The following is a 16,114-nucleotide window of genomic DNA, read 5'->3' as shown; positions in this document are numbered from 1 at the left end:
CTTCTTAAGTCTAGCTGGCGGCCCATCAGGTGGCAGGGAGTCACAAAAAGGGAGAGAACAGTAAATAGGGGCCACAAAACACCAGGAGCCTGAGGAAGCTGGAACTGGGGGACAATGGAATAGGAGGAGGAAATAAAGAGATACCAAGAAGGGAAAGCTGAGTCTGTATTGAGTCTTAGAGTGGTTGCTGGTCATATGCTGCAGTCAATAGTATACCCAGGTTGGTGACAGGGACCTTCCAGTTCTGACATCTGGTTTGGTTCTTTCTTACCACCCCACACAGACTTGCAAGAAACCCCCCTCAGTGAGATTCTATATCTCTATCCTTGAACCCCACTGATAGTCCTCTTTCCCTTTCTTTCTGTCCAGATGTCCTTAAAGAATCCTAAGGAGCCTCTCAGATATACTTCCTGAGCACCTGCCATGAGCCAGGCATCACATACTAAGTAATTCACAGGTACTACTTATTGTATATCAACAACTACCCTGTTAGGAGGTACTCTCCTTGCCATTTAACAGAAAGAGGAACCAAGGTGTTCTTACAACATTCTTAAGCACATATAACTTCCAAAGTAGATACTAGTATTCTCCCATCTTACAGGGAAGGGGAAAAAGCTTGGAGATGTTCAATAACTTGCCTGAAGTTATCTGGGGAAGGAAGTGAACTTGTACCTGTCTGATTCTGAAACTTGCTATAGTACAGCATCTCTTCTGTTTGGCTAAGAGACAAACCAAGAAGCATTTAGCTCCCCTTTCTCTATGGGGAAGTGGGAGGTGTATCTCCCTCTTTGCTCATACAGCTTAGGTTGAGATGAAAGTTGGATGCTGGGGCAGAAATGGTATTGAAGAAACTGCTTGATAAATATTTCAGTCTTCTTCCTTCAAGACACATGATAAGATTATACTTGCCATCCCTTGCAAATCAGGCATAGCCAAGAAACTTTCTGTGGCCAAGACAAGTGACAGAGGCCAGGGTACATATTGCCACATCCAGCCACACTCTTGATAGTAAACGTTGTGTAACCTTGAGTAAGGCCAGTATGGAGCATACTCCATCAATCCTCCAGGGGCAGAAACCTCTGTCACTTTCCATCACTGAGATTTGGGGATCTTTGTTACTGCAGCATGGTCTAGCTTATCCTGATTAATATAGGAGCCAATCTGATCTGCTTTCTTCCTTCCAGCTGTTCTCTGCTAGAAGAGCCTTTTTTTGTTGTTTTTTTTTTGTCTCTAAGAGTCAGAAAATCAGTTCAATGATGCCTGCTGTCCAAGAACATGAGTTTAAATTCTGTCCCCAAGCTCATTTTTCAGAAGTTAACAAGAGGCAGAGAGTAAGCAGAAGAGCCTCTGTCCTTACAGCCATCTGCATCCTCTCACCAGACACATCCTGAATATTATTCTTGGGCTGTTCTCTTTCCTCATTAACTGAGGATTACAATTTGGCCCCTTGAGCAGAAAACCTCCATAAACCACTGATTTCAAAAGCTCATATTTGTAGGACTTTCTGGCAGAACCTCAGCCAACCCAGACACAGAAAAAACACTGCCATGGACAAAGCTGATATGACGATCTGAGAACAGCCAATTCCTGTAGTTAATTTGTGACATCCGGACCAGGCATCACCACCAATTCTAACACAACTCTTGATTTATACACACTGTCTGCTCAGAGAGGCCCCCACAATGGGGATGATGGGCTCAGTGTGGCCCTGCGGCCTTCTGCTTGGCCCCAGATGCCACTCAGCTGCCTCAGGAAATCAAAAGATTTGAGTGTAAGGAGAGGAAAATACTTTGTCTTCTGGAATGAGGAGCTCACAGACATGAGATTGCTTCCAGAAAAGCATAGTCAGAAAAGATCAGGCATCATCCAGAGGCCTGAGACCTCCTGTCACACTGAGTCAATGCTGTTTTCTGTAGTAGCAGATTTCTCCCTTCCTCCTCCCTCTTTCTTTCTTAAACTTTATTTTGCTGTGGCAAGAACACTTCACAGATTTACCCCCAACACATTTTTAAGTGTAAGATATGGTATTGCTATTTGTGGGCACAGCGTTGTACAGAAGACCCCCGGAATGTACTCAGCTTGTATAATTAAGACTTTATGATCAGCATCTCACCATTTCCCACCCCCTGCCCCTTGAAACTACTGTACTACTTGCTGCTTCTATGGGTTTATTTCTGATTCCTCACCTAAGTGGGGTTAGGCAGTACGTCTTTCTGTGACTGGCTAAGGTGCTCAAGGTTCTTCCATGTTGTCGCAAATAGCAAGATTTCCTTTTTTTATTTTTTAAGGCTTAATTATTATCCCATTGTATGGATATGCCACCTTGTCTTTATCCATCCACGCCTCTGAGAACATGAGATATCACCTCACCATCCCTCTAACTGTGCATCTGCCTGCCAGAGGCAAGCATGTCTCAGCTTTCCTCTCCTTTTTCTGGAGACCCGAGATCCAGAAATCCAAGCCCAGGTTCCCTTCCCTGTAAAAACCAGCTCTGAGAGGTTTCTAGGCAAATACGTTCAGGATAACTATCACATCCTCAACATCCATGTACTCACCTCTGCTGGCCCTTCACACACCGTGTGTTCCTAATCCTCTCTAGAAGGCCTAAGCAGGAAGCATTGGTCCTAATTAAGGGGAGAAAATGAAGACATGCGGGATGGGGGTTCTACCACTGGACCAAGGCCACACCACTAGAAGTGAAGTGACTCAAGTTGTCCATGCCTCAGTTTCTTCATGTGTAAAATGGAGATGGTAATAACCCTTACCTCATGGGTATTTGGGTGAGGATGAATGTATGTAAAACTTCCAAAACATGCCTACCACCCAAGGAGAGGGAAGAATGAGCAGTGAACCAGATGAGGTTCACTACTAATTGACACTGGGTCTCGACTGTCTCACCCTGGTGGTCTCTGTCTGGAGGACAGACTGGTTATTACTTCCTCATTATGATCAACTAGCTGTATCCTTTTTTTTCTTAACTGATCCCATACTCTCACCTTGGGTTGTTTATGCAAATGCAACCCTTTGACTTATTTTATTTTAATGTACTTATTACAATGATTGCACTTTCAAATGTTTGCACGAGAGCTTCAAAGCTCTAATTGCTCTGCTGTTGCCTTACTACTAAGCTGCTGCTAGAATCCATTTTTATTCCAGAGAAATAATTAAATGCAATAATGTCCTCCATTCCCATTCAACCTTGGGCATGTTTAGATCCAATTTCAATCAGGTAGAAATATGCTAAACACAATATGGCTTTGTGAGGCAGGTTATGTGACCCAGGCTGCTGTTCATGAGACACCTGGGTCTGCTTCTGTCTTTCCCTGGTTCTCTAATGTTCAGACTTCAGGATGGATCTCTATTCACTCAATCAATTGACCCAGGGCCCCTCGGTCCTGTTTTGGAGGGGCGAGGTGAGTCACTGTGTTTTTAAAAACTATCAGCTCATGGACAAACCTTTATTCTTATTTTTGTGTAGAAAGAACACTGGACTGGCAGGAAGAAGACCTGGGTTCTTGTCTTGCTTTAGCAACTGTCCAATTTTCTCCTCTGTAAAGTGACAGGTCCTGAGTGTGAGCTACTAGACATTCTCTGAATTAGTCATTAACCAATATGATTGACTAATGAAGTTCTACCATTTCAGCTCACTGAGAACTAATTTGATGAACTCTAAGAGACCAGGGACCAAGGAATAGATGGACACTCCTAAGGGCATCAAGTCTTCTCCCTCTTTCATCCTTTGATCATTATCTCTGGCAGCTCTTAGACTTGGGACAGATCAGTTCATCTCTTTGTGTCTCAATTTTCTCATCCATCAGCCAAAGTGCTTAAGAAATATGCATCTATTAGAAAGGACACATATAGCAAGCACTTCAAAGTCCAAGCTCTTTTCCAAGTTCCCTGCACATACTAATTCATTTAATCCTCATGATGCCCCTGTAAAGGAGGTGCTATACAATTCTCCCCATTTTTAAGGTGGGAGCACTACAGGTCAAGGAAGTTAAGTGTGTAAATCCAGATCTAGGAAGTGGAAGAATCAGGAATTGAACCCAGGTAGTCAGGGTCCACAGACCATGCCTGTCAACACTATTATGCCCCCCTGCAGCTATTAGGAATATGAAGAGTGCCAAAGGAAACCCTTGCCAGTGGCGCTGGTCAGACGTGAGGGCACTTGTCCCACTGCTCACTCATCACAACCAGTCTAAGGTGTCCTTTTGTGCCATGAGGACACACAGCTGAGTAGCTATTTGCTGTTGGACTCAGTGTCCAAGGCTCTATTCCAATCACCAAGGTGACCAAGGCCATTGGGAAGGACACTGGGGGAGGAACCTACACCTGCTTCCAAAAAACCTCAGTGCCAGGATAGACGAATGGTGGAGGCACAGTGTGCGTGGCTGCACCCAATAAAGACATGCAATTACCCAGGCTGCCAATGCAAATAGACCTAATAAAGGCCCCTCGCCCAGCTTATTCGCATGCATAAAACGTGGCTGGGCTGACCAGCACCTAGAAACCCATGGGCCACACTGGGCAAGAACAGGCCCTGCTTTAACAAAACCTTAAATAAAAAGCCTGGTGCAATTTAGCAAATTTATTTATGTTAACATGAAGCACAGCATGGGGTGAGGAGGGAGGAAGCTGGATGGATAGAGCTGGCTTGGAAGCCAGCCTCACTCCTTCACCCTGAGATAGAGGAAGAGAAGCTTACTTCCTAGAGACACAATTTTCTCATTTACAAAAAGCAGGGGCAGAGGCCGGGGTGGGGGTGGGGGTGGGGGGCGGGGGGGGCGGTGCGGTGCAGTGGTAAGAAGATCTCTGTGAAGGTGATACAGAGATGAAATAATAAGGCTCACACATTTAATTATATTTAACAAAAGAATATTTAGCATGAGGCTTGGTCATATTCAGCACTCAACTGACATTATTAGCTAGTGTCTGGTCACCTGATGAGCAGACTTGACTCTTCTGGAAAGGCACGGTGGAGAGGTACAGTGTGTTCAAGTCTGACCTCTGCCCCTTTGCAAATGGTGGGGTTCTGTGTACAGCACATAGTACCTGACTTAGGGAGCTTCAGCCTACCTCTGTGTAAGACAGGCATAGTAACCCACAACTACACGATGGGCTTGTATGAGAGTTAAAAAGAGTTGACATGTGTCATGCACTTAGCCTAGCACTTAATAAATGTTCATTATAATTTATCAAAATGGAATGTTTGCAATGATGGTCCAATGTGTGGTTCCCAAAGTGCGGTCTGGGGACCCCTGAGGGGCCCTACAGACCTTTCTGGGGACCTTTAAGGTCCAACTATTTTCATCGTATTATGAAGCTGTTGTTTTCCTTTTTTCCCCTCATTCTCTGACAAGCATACAGTGGAGTTTTCCAGAGGCCACATGACGTGTGAAGTCACAAGAAATTAAAAGCAGAAGCAAACGTAAGAATACAGCTATCTTTTATTAAGGTAGATATTACAAAGATTTGCCAAAATGTACAACAATATCTCTTTTAACTACATTTGTTTTTATTGTAAAAAATATTTGTCTTTGTCATATCTTTACTTATGTAGACATCTGCATTATTATTGTGATTTTAACTAAACTAATAAACATTTTAAGAATGTCTTAGTTTAAATTTCAACAAATAGAAATGACTGACGGATACAACCTACACAAACAAAACCTCTTTGGGGGTCCACGATAACATCTGAAAGTTAAGGGGCCCTGAGACCAACAAGTTCGAGAACCCAGGACACAATGCATATCTGTAATCCTAAGTATCTAATCGTAAATGAAATAAAAAGTTCAGGACTTCTCAGGTTGGGCACTTCACTACATGCCAGGCATGTGGGTTTGTATTATACTGACACATACAATAAATGCACACTAGGTAGAATCTGAGCCAAGTAGAATTGAGGTGCTGATAAATACTTTCAGGGAAGCAGCCGGAACCCAGAACCCTGAAGTCCTGAACCATCCTTGGGGAGAGAGAGTGACCGTCAAACAAAGATGTGCCCCTTGACCAGACTCTAGCCAGGCCCCTCTGAGCCCCTTCTCTACCCGGCCTCAACCTTGGCCTCCACAAGTGAGCAAATGGATACCTCTAAGGACAGTTTCTGACAGCTCGACGGCACGTCCCCAGGATGACTCCAGGTCCCCTTGTAGCACCTGCCTCAGAAAACTCAAGGCTGCCAAAAATTTAGTTTATTTCAGCAAACTCGAGACAGAGGCCCCATGTCCCAGCCCCTGTGGGAGGGGAGGTGCCTAACTTGGATAAGCACCAGTGAGCAAACCCAGACAGGTTTTTCACAGGGAATGACCCCTTCTCCCTGTTTTCTGTCATTTTTCCCCTTCCCTGACCCTCCTGAGCCCCACTCACCCCCTCACGTTCCCTTTAAAATGTCAGTCACCTCTGAGCAAATCTCAGTGGGGTTCAGTTCACGCTGGACTCTCTTCCCTACTGCAACACTATTTTACTAATTAAAATCTGTCCTTGCATCTTTGTTTATCCCTGACACTGCACAAGGCCCCAGAACCCAGACCTCGACCCCAAAATGCCTCGCTCCTGAGGACCAAGTACAGAGGTCCAGGGGGAGTGTGCTCAGGCCCTGACCCTCATGCTCCTTCCAGCAGGTGGGTCAGGTGGACATGACGGTGACAGGCACAGTGAATAACCCAGTCTTGCTGCAATAATAAAGCCTTCTGGATACCTCTAAGGACAGTTTCTCAACTATGACACTATTGACATTTTGTGTGGCTGTTCTATTGTGGGGCTTTCCTGCGCATTGTAGGGTGTTTAGCAGCATCTGTGACCTCTAGACACTAGATGTAACAGCCCTATGACAACCAAAACTGTCTCTAGACATTGCCAAATGTCCCCCGGGTGGCAAATATCACCCCTGGTTGAGAACCACAGCTCTAGGGGCAAGTGCTCCAGAAGCCAACGCTGATGACTTAGCTGTTCAAACCATGTTCCCATCCAAAACAACATGCTCTAGTGACCAGCCAAAGTGGTCAGAACAGGAGAGCTGAGCTAGGAAGACCGAAGAGGACCAGAGAAAGGGGCCACATTAACCCAAGAGGGATGTTCCAGAGGACTGCAGGGGCATAGGCGATGTGGAAGAAGCATGGAGAAAATGGACGAAGGGTTAAGGGGTGACCCCAAGAAGGAGAGGGGCATTCACCTGGGCAGCCCCTAAACTGATGGCATGTCCTTCATGTAAACCAGAGGCCACAATGGGACCCAGTGGTTCCATCAAGTGCATAGATGTTTGGTTTGCTCTGTAGATTGTTTTCCTTTGTTTGGTTTGTAATACCAGGCAACATTTCAATACCTGGAGATTTCATCTAAAAATCAGGATTTCTGCCCTCTCTTGAAACATCAGAGGAGCTGATAATATTGCCTTGGATTCCAATGTGTGGCAACAGCCTGGGGCTGAGCACTGGCCTGGTGGTAACCAGAGGGGCATCTGCTCTACAGATCACCACAGCTCCCTTCCAGCCTGGCCCATGTTCCCTTATCCGCTACACACTAGGAACCTGGGCGGTGCGACTGCCTGAAACCAGGGGCCCAGGATCTTCAGCTAACTGTCTTCTGAGCCTTGTTTCAAAGATCTCAGAACCCTTAACAAGTCCTTTTATTCCAGGGGCTTTTATGGAAGTGACACTGTCCCTCACGGGGTGTTATTTCTGGCTGCCACAACGACTGGGGGAAGCTCCTGGCAGTAGTGGGGGTGGGGGAATACCACATCCCTAGCAGTGCTTGGGAACATACATCGCTCAGCAATGAGGAACGGTCCGGCATCTTGCAGAACGTCTGAAGGTCTCTGGATGTCAACTGGGTGAATAGCGCGTATTACATTATTAGGGCCAGGGACTGAATTCAAAATTACATGTAACAGCAAGTACTTGTGAATGATTTTAATGTAACTGAATTTTCTAGGAAAGTCAATACCATTTAATGCAAGGGGAGATTTTACATCATTCAAAGTTTTACCATGATTTCCAAAAAATGACATCATCAAAGTCTACAAGCTGTGGCTGCAAGTCACCAATAAACACACCTGTTATCCACCTGTGTTTGTAACTACTGAATTCCTTGTGTTTCAACACACCTGATGTCTTCATATGTCTCCAGCCCTCACTACTCAAAGTGTGGTCCATCCACAGCAGCACCAACATCCCCAGGTGGTCTGTCAGAAATGCAGTGTTTTGGGCCCTTTCTAGACCAGCTGAGTCAGAATCCGCATTTTAACAAGATCCCTGGGTGATTCATTTGCACATTTAAGTCTGACAAGTGCTAGTCCAGTGTTGTTCTGCCTTATCATTTACAGAATACAATATACATTGTATTTATGATACATTATTTTTCCATATTCCTTATATTAACATTAGGGCAGTGCATTGATTCATTTTAGAGCTCTGAGTGTAGGTAGGTGGTCAGTATGGATTTCATTTCAGGATAGACAAAAGGAATATTTTTAAAGGTTTGTTGCATTATGAAGGGGTTGAGTCTGATAGCGTTGAGAAGCACCGGTTGATTCATTCTATAAACTTTAATTGGGCGCCTGCTCCCTGCCAGGCACAGCAGAGGCAAAGGATAGGAAGGTGAATTAAGACAAGCTTCCCGCTATCAGTGCAGTTTAGAGAAAGGAGAGGGAAGTGGGTTAATGTACATGATTCATTTCAGTACAGGACCAGAAGTGAAAAGGGGGGTGCGGAGATGAATCTGTGCCATGGGGTTCACCAAGAATTGGAAGCCAGTCAGGGGTCCAGGGAAAGTAGAGGTGGCTTTCACAGAGAAAGCAGTTTTCCTGCCCAATATTGAAAAGAAAGAGTATGTTCATGTGACAGACAAAAGAATCAAGGGCAGGAAAGAACAGCAAAACTCAAACTTGGTAATAACAACTATTACAGCTAATAGTTATTGAACATTTATTCTAAGAACTTGCCAAACACCTGACACAGATCATTTTTAAGAATCCCAGAACAATGTGTAAATCAATGGGGGGAATCCTTTCACAATTTTTACATGTATCAAAATCTTCATATTGTATACTTTAAATGTCTTATAATTTTACTTGTCAATTATACCTCAAAAAAGCTGGGAGGAAATCCCAGAACAACTCTGTTGGGTAGGTGAAACTATGGAAGCACAGAGAGGTTGAGCAACATGCCCTGAATCACACAGCATGTTTATAAAACTTACATGCTACTCTCATGGGCTGTTAACAAGTAGCCTTTGTGTTATTATCAATATTTCAGCAAAAAACAACTGTTGGAGAGAATGTGGAGAAAAGGGGAACCTCAGGCAAACTGAGGTTGGTTGGACGGTAAACTGGTGCAGCCATTTTGGAAACCAGCATGGAGTGTCCTCAAAAATTTAAAAGAGAAAGTCTAGTCAAGATGGAGGCATAGGTAAACCACACCGTTTCCTAGCACAATCGCAGCAAAAATTAAAACTGGACTACAAAAGAAATATCAACCATAATTGTCAGAAGATCAAGCTGTATGGAAGTCTGACAACTAAGGATTTAAAGAAACCACATTCATCCAGATGGGTGAGGGGCAGAGATGCAGGAGAGGCACAGGGAGGCACAGAGATGCGAAGTGGTGTGGTAATGTGCAGAGATGATGGAATAGGTGGTCCCACACCCACATGTGGTAGATAAAAATTGGGAAGGACACCTTGGGAGCAAAGGATCCCAGCCCCAGACCAGACCACCTTGCCCAGGGTTCCAGCACCAGGAAGATAAGTCCCCATAACACCTGGCTGTAAAAACTAGTGGGCGCTGGGGTGGTGGAAGAAACTGCAGGATTCTCAGGAGGCACCACTTAAAGGGCCTTCAACAGAGTTAGGACTTATACAGACTTAACCCCTCTGGGATGCAGCACCAGGACAAGAGCTGGAAGGGCACCAGGGGCTTTCAAGGAGATACTGAAGTGATTGGTATCAGAGTGAGTGCTGGGAGACAGCCTGCTCCCAGGCAAAACTCCAGAGGCCAAGCAGCAGCACTGTCCCTTTTCTGAGCCCTCTCCCACACAGAGCCACAGAGTGCTGGCATGGGTTGCCCTGCCCTGGCGATTACCTAAGGCTCCGTCCCATACAATTTACAGGTGTCTTTTCTACAACAGGCCACACTACTAAGACAGAAAGTCAAAGCAGCCCTACCTAATACACAAAAACAAACACAGGGAGGCTGCCAAATTGAGGAGACAAAGAAACATGGCCCAAATGAAAGAACAGATCAAAACTCCAGAAAAAGAACTAAACAAACTGGAGACAAGCAATCTATCAGATACTGAGTTCAAAACACTGGTTATCAGGATGCTCCAGGAACTCACCGGGCACTTCAACAGCATAAGAAAAACCCAGACAAAAATGAAGGTTACATTAAGTGAAATAAAGAAAATTCTACAGGGAACCAACAGTGGAAGAAATGAAGCAGAGAATCAAGTAAACAATTTGGAACATAAGCAAAACAAAACAAAACACCATTCAATCAGAACAGCAAGAAGAAAAAAGAATTTAAAAAACAACAACAACGAGGATAGGCTAAGGAGCCTCTGGGACATCTTCAAACATACCAACATCTGAATCATAGGGGTACCAGAAGGAAAAGAGGAAAAGCAAGAAAATGAAAATTTATTTGAAGAAATAATGAAAGAAAACTTCCTTAATTTGGTGAAGGAAATAGACATGGAAGTCCAGGAAGCACAGAGTGTCCCAAACAAGAGGAACACAAAGAAGACCACACCAAGACACATCATACCGTATTTTGGGGACTATAAGGTGCACCAGACCATAACGCACCTAGGTTTCAGAGGAGGAAAATAGAAAAAAAAATTTTGAAGCAAAAAATGTGGTAAAATATTTAATAAACTGTGACCTCGCTCCACTGCTACCCCCCTCCCCACAGCAAGCCAGGTAAGCTACATTTGGACTATAAGATGCACCCCCACTCTCACCCCCAAATTTGGGGGGGTGCATTTTATAGTCTGAAAAATACAGTAATTAAAATGCCAAACATTAAAGATAAAGAGAGAATCTTTTTTAAAATTTTATTTATTTATTTATTTATTTTTTAGAGAGAGAAGGGAGGGAGAAAGAGAGAGAGAGAGAAACATCAATGTGTGGTTGCTGGGGGCTGTGGCCTGCAACCCAGGCATGTGTCCTGACTGGGAATCAAACCTGCGATGCTTTGGTTCACAGCCCACACCCAATCCACTGAGCTATGCCAGCCATGGCTATAAAGAGAGAATCTTAAAAGCAGCAAGGGAAAAGCAGAGAGTTACTTACAAAGGAGTTCCCATAAGCCTGTCAGCTGATTTCTCAAAACAAACTTTGCAGGCAATAAGGGACTCACAAGAAATATTCAAGGTGATGAAAAACAAGGACATTACTCTATCCAGCAAAGCTGTCACTTAGAATTGAAAGGCAGATAAAAGTGCTTCCCAGGCAAGGTAAAACTAAAGGAGTTCATCATGACCAAGCCATTATTATAAGAAAAGTCAAAGGTACTTATTTAAGAAAAAGAAGATCAAGACTGTGAACATTAAAATGGCAATCAATTCACAACTATCAACAATTGAATCTAATAAGCAAATAAGCAGAAGAGAAACAGAATCATAGATATGGAGATCATTTGGAGGGTTTATTTGGGAGGAGGAAAGGGGAGAATGGAGGAAAAGGTGCAGGGATTAAGCAGTACAAACTGGTAGGTACAGAATAGATAGGGGGATGTTAAGAACAGTATAGGAAATACAGTAGCCAAAGGACTTACATGTGTGACCCATGGACATGAACTAAGCGAGGGGTTGCTACAGGGAATGGGGATACTGGGTGGAGAGAGGGAAAGGAGGAAAATTGGGACAACTATAATAGTATAATCAATAAAATTAAAAATTAAAAATAGAACTACCTTATACCCAGCAATTCCACTTCTGGGTATTTACCTGAAAATCCAAAATATTAACTTGAAAAGACATATGTACCCTTATGTTCATTGCAGCATTATTTACAATGGCCAAGATATGAAAGCAACCTGGTGTTCACTGATAGACAGTTGGATAAAGAACATGTAATTATATACAATGGAATACTACTTGGCCATAAAAAAAAACACAATAAAATCTTACCATTTCTGACAACATGGAAGTACCTAGAGGGTATTATGCTAAGTGAAGTAAGTCAGACAGAGAGCGACAAATACCATATGATTTCACTTATCTATGGAAACTAAACAACAAAATAAACAAACAAAAATAACAGAAACAAACTCATGGATACAGAGAACAAACTGATAGTGGCCAGATGGGAGGGAGGTTGGGGAAATGGGCAGAAAAGTTGAAAGGGATTAGGAAGTACAAATTACCAATTGTAAAAACAGTCACAGGGATGTGAAGTACAGGGTAGGGAATATGGTCAGTAATATTGTAATAACTATGTATGGTATCAGATGGGTACCAGACTTATCGAGGTGATAACTTTGTAAGACATATAAATGTCTAATCACTATCTGGTGTACCTGAAGTTAACACAGTATTGTACATCACCTCTAATTGGAAAATAAAATTTAAAAAAAAAGTAGCCTTTGTGAAGTGCCCCATACATTTCCAAAACAACCCCTAGTCGGGGCAACACTGCCTCCACTGAAGACCCTGGGAGAAAGTGGTCATCACTGGATGGGGCTGAAGTCTTTGAGGAGGAGAGGGTCAGGAGGTAGAAGTTTCCTTAACTAACTTGAGTCCTTGGTATAAAGTCCTCTGGCCCCACTGCCTCTGTCTCTGTCACTTGAGAGACTACCCCAGCTCTGAAGCCCCAACCCTAACATGTTCTTTGTCATGGTTTTATTTTCCTACACACCTTCTTGGATTCTCCTGTCTCAGTTCCCTAGAAGCCCTCCTTGTTCTGGCTATCACCTTCTTAACATTCTCCCATCCAGGTCCTCTGGAAAGGGACACTTAAGGAGAAAAATGGGTCTCCTGTTGATGAAAGACATCCAGCTTTCAGACTCGTCCTCTGTTTCTGCTGGGCAGGCCCTCCCCTCAGACACCCTGCCACAAGTGGGTAATGAATGACACACTTGTAAGCTCATTACTGCAGAGTCTCTAAAGAAATGTAAATGCTCATGGAGCCAGGGATATAAATAAAGAAAGATGCCTGTAAATAAATAAATATATACTCACACACACACACACACACACACACACACACACACACACACAAATCCAATTAATTTATATCATCTGAAAGCCAAAGCCATTTGGGGTGGGGAGAGGGAGAAAGAGAAAGAGAAAGAGAAAGGCAGCTAATATTGCCATCTATGTGACTTCAGAACTGAGCCTCCCAGCAGCTGCCAATAAATTATTTTTACTATGCAGAGGTACAAATGAATATGCTGCTGTCGCCCCCTAAATCTCCTTTATGAACATGTGTTTGCCTTGGCCCACCCTCCCGGGGAAAGGGGCTTCCAAGCAAGTTTTCATTGGCCCAGTTCCTGGAGAAGGCTGCTGTTCTGCAGGCCTACTGGCTGCAAACTGTGGGCACCCCATTGGCACTTCCTGTTTACATGTGAGCTTGGCCTACGGAGATCAGCCACCTCTATTGGAGGGCCATGGGGATTATAGTGACAGCAATGCCCATGGCTAAGGTGCTGAAGGATCATTTCTGCATCCCAGACTGAGGGTCGCTGTTGTTGGTGGCTTAGGAGGTGCTGTTCCAGGCTGCACTGTTCACTAGATTCTGACATTTTCTAACAGGCTTCAGAGTGGACACGCAAAATCTCATCACAACCAACTTTTGTGTGCACTGCTCAAAATAAAGGTTCTGTCACTCTCTTCAGATGGAATATGTCCAATGTCCATCTCTCAAACTGCACTGAGCAAGGGGGAGCAGCAGGCAATCATAGCCCACCATGACATGCTGGACACTGTGCAACAAGTGAGTTACAAGTGCAAGCTCTGGAGTCACTCTTTTGGGTTTGAAACCTGGCTGTGCTACTTCCCAGCTGTGTGACCTTGGGAAGGTTAGTTAACCTCTCTGAGCATTGGTTCCTTCCTATGCAAAATGGGTAAAATAATATCTAAATCTCATGGAGTTGATAAGAAGATATGTTGACTTAACCAGTACAAAAAGCACAATTTCCAACACAGAGTGAAGCAGCCAATAGATGGTAAAATTATCAATATTATTTCATATAAACTTTCACAGTAACCTTTAATGCATTCATTAGTGCATTATTACTGAGTAGAGTGACAAGTACGTGCTAGCCACTGTCTTAGGCAGCAGGGATATGTCTCTGAATAAGACAGACAGACACCTGCTCTCAGAGAGTTTACATTTTAGTAGCATGAGACAAACAACCAACCCACCAACAACTCAACAGAAAGACAAAAAGCTAGCATAGAATGTGCTATGGATAATGCCAAACATCTACTAAATGTTTTTATCCACCCATTTTGAAGCTCAAAAAGGTTATCCAAGCAGGCTGAGGAGCCAGGCCTGTCAGGCCCCACAGAGCTGAGAAAGTGAGAAGAACTGGAGAGAGGCCAGGTGCCAGGGTGAAGGGTGAAAGGGTTGCTCTGGAGAGGGGAGTCTACCTGCCATCCAGGTTGAGCAGACACACTGCTATCGACCAAGTTCCTTACTGAGGGGCTGAGCGGTGGCACCTCTCCTGGCATGACCAGCTGCACCCTGATTTCCTAAGTCTTGCTGGATTCAGACAAAGGAGTTCCCCTTAATTCTCAAACCGCCCATGAAACAAACCCAGGAGAAGCAGTTCTGGGAAACCTGACGAACCACAGTTGTTCATGCCACTAGATGGCTCTTTCTGTGAACTTTACAGTGTGCAAGCTGCTAGCTGCACTGAGGTTCTGAAGAAAGGCTGCTTTCTCTCTGGATAGGACATGTCTTTAAAAGTTCTTCCAAGTCCTCAGGGGCCCTCCAGGGTCAGCCCTGTCCAGACGCCAGAGGAAAGAAAGTACCACCCGCACCGGCCTGCAACACCCAGTGGAACAGTGGCCTGAGAAGGGGACTGGGGCAGGCACAGGAGCTGCAGCTTCTGGTCTCACCCTGGTGGTGACTCTGCTCGGCTCCTTGGCATTGTCTGGGCCCTGCTGACCGTCTGCAAACTAGGTATGTTGGGCTAAGGCGATACTTCTAACACTATTCCTGTTTACTCAGCAACTTTAATTTGCTACCATTTAAACATAATATACTTCTATAGTGAACAAAGAAATTGATTGCCATGATCCCTAAAATCTGAACACAAAAAATAGGAAACAATGTTATCCCACTCCAGCTGGATCAAGTTGCCTGCCTGAGGCTCTGGGCCTGGGGCACAGACTCTGTTGTACAGGGAGATGTGTGAGTGTCAAGGTGTTTAAGGCAGACTAGCACCAAGCTGAGACATTCTCCTTGGTGGGTCAAAGAGATTAAAGAAGTGTGAAAAGGCACTCATTTCCTCCTTGGGTCAGTCAAGGTTATTTAATATCCATGGGATACCCCAAATCATTTTGGGTACCACAGTGAGCCACGTCCCCCTCTTGGTAAAACATGGGATATGTTAGTCCCTCCGATTCCTTATCACATGAACTCTCTAGGATTCTACAGGACCATGGGCCATACCTGAGATAACAGAGCAAGAAAGGGGAGTGAAACCCCCTTGCTCCTCCCAAGCTCCCACAGTACAGGGATGGATCAGGAGACCCCAGGACTGGCTATGCTTACTCCTCCTCCCCATTGAGACTGTCTTCAAGCCCAGAGCTCTCCATGGGACCTCACCTTCTGCTTCCCAGGGATGCTGATGGGAATACTTACTGTATACCAGGTTCTCAGATCTTGCATGGACTAAATTAAACCTTATGGCAGCCCTGGCAGGCAAATGATGCCAGCATTCTCATTGTAGAGATGAGAAACTGAGGCACAGAGAGGCAAAATGACTTTTTTAAGACCTTCACCCCAACCTCCTCATCCCCCAGCCAGTAAGTAGCAATTCAATGCCCCCAGCTGCCTGTCGTCCTGTCCTAATCACTCCCTAGAGGTGACTGCCTCATGGAGCAAGGGGGAAAGCAAACACATTTTTAGAAATTACTGCCAACAGGCAACCAGAAACTAAAAT

At 44.4% G+C, this 16,114-nt stretch overlaps 1 protein-coding gene across 1 annotated transcript in view; it reads right to left on the bottom strand.

Annotated features, from left to right (window-relative positions):
- The window catches only part of XYLT1 (xylosyltransferase 1), a 302,100-nt gene that overhangs the window by 132,986 nt on the left and 153,000 nt on the right, over positions 1–16,114 (bottom strand). The gene's annotated exons all lie outside the window — the stretch shown is intronic.

Source organism: Phyllostomus hastatus, unplaced genomic scaffold (assembly GCF_019186645.2).
Source record: "Phyllostomus hastatus isolate PE091 unplaced genomic scaffold, TTU_PhHast_1.1 phas_scaffold_385, whole genome shotgun sequence".
NCBI classification, from domain to species: Eukaryota; Metazoa; Chordata; class Mammalia; order Chiroptera; family Phyllostomidae; genus Phyllostomus; species Phyllostomus hastatus.
This window is presented reverse-complemented; position numbering and strand designations above follow the sequence as displayed.